Source organism: Aplysia californica, unplaced genomic scaffold, assembly GCF_000002075.1.
Source record: "Aplysia californica isolate F4 #8 unplaced genomic scaffold, AplCal3.0 scaffold00268, whole genome shotgun sequence".
NCBI lineage: Eukaryota > Metazoa > Mollusca > Gastropoda > Aplysiida > Aplysiidae > Aplysia > Aplysia californica.
In genome coordinates, this window is record NW_004797538.1 from 830,144 (window position 1) to 831,841 (window position 1,698).

The window sequence follows — 1,698 nt, forward strand, 5'->3', positions numbered from 1 at the left end:
CCCCTTTTTTTTAGCATCTGAAAGTCCATGAGGAGAAATACAAGAAGAAAACGGAGACTGAAGAGAAGTAGGTGCACACAATACGAGTCAGTAAGTGCAGGGGAAAAGTAACACAGACAGGCAGAAATAGTTCTAGTTTAGTTATAAGTGTGTTACGGCGTTTGCAACACAAAACGGTCAATTTAGTTTAGTTTAAGTAGAGGTTTTACGGCGCTCGCAACTGCATAAGGTCATATGAGCGCCAGAAGATTAGAGGTGTTACAAGAAAGGAACAAACATAAAAAGAAAAAGGGGAGACAAGGACGATAGACGTTTGATAGGAAAGAAGGAGCATATAAGTGCCGTGGATTAGAGGTGTTACGAGAGAGTAACAAACATAAAAAAGAAGGAAGAAAGATAAAGACGATATCACATGTTAGATATGAAAGAAGAAGCAAAGCACACCAGAGCACCCGCCAACCACCCACCGGCAGAAACAACAGAGGGCAAATACGTAAGTATGACCTACCAGTGGCACCCTCCAACCATACCTACATTACAAGAGAGTAACAAACAGAAACACGGAGGAGAAGAGTTTGAGAGGAGTGTGAGTATTCCCTGCGCCTCGCTACTGCGCACCCTGGCAAGGACAGAAAAAGTGCACGGTGCGAATAATAATATTTTGTACGAAAGAAACAGCGCACACATAAGAGTGCAAGGCGTCTACCTCGACGAAAGCGCGTGCATAATGTGAGCTACTGTATCTCAGGTATGGTTTGAAGTGATCACATCAAGTGAGTGTGTGTTTGAGTGTTTGTGAGGGCGTGTGTGCTTTTGCGCCAGTCCTAAACGCGGGGGGCATTAACATGTTCTCACGCATAGTAGAATAGTAAATGGGCTGATTTATCAGTGTCATGCTCATTATACTGTACCTTAATATACGGAGAATGGCTGCTTTTTCTTTCCTCATCATAACTATCATCATTTTTCCTCTACTTCTTTTGTATTTTTGTCACTCTCCTGTGACCAGCTATTCCTGGGTGTGCCTAGATAGTCGAAGCAGACTTTGTGCTGTTGAGGCCAGAGAGGTGAGCAGAGTAAGCCTGATTCCCCGCTCGGACTTCTCTGTTGACATCTACCCCTTGGCGATGGCGCTCATATGACATTAGCAGTCGCGACCGATAAAGTTGAGGTCGTAAAACCCTACTAAAAATAAAACTAACACTAACTAGAAGTGTTAAAAGAGAGTAACAAACACAAACAGAGACAACAGAGGTGAGATAAGGACGAGGGATGTTTGAAAGAAAAAAGGAGCATACGCTATCATAGTACCCGCCACCATCCACTGTACACGTGTATGCGCGCGCGCCTTTGTTTGATTATTTGTGTGTGCATGAGCGTATTTGTGTGTTTGTGTGTGTGTGTGTGTGTGTGTGTGCGCGCGCGCGCGCGCGTGTGTGTCTGTGTGGGTATTAGAGTGCGTGCGCGAACTTGTGAATGTGTTCACGAGTCCGTCAGCCTGAAAGAAACCGATTCAAATTCAAATCTCGCCCTGTCCACTCATGGTCCACCGCCCAATTAAGGTCAACGATCCACCACACAGACACAGCTGCGACGTACCCACAGAAAGAAGAAGAAGAAGAAAGGCCTCCAAAGTAACACAATACAACCCCCTCGTCCTTCTATCTATCTCTCTCTCTCTCCCCCATCCCTCCTCTG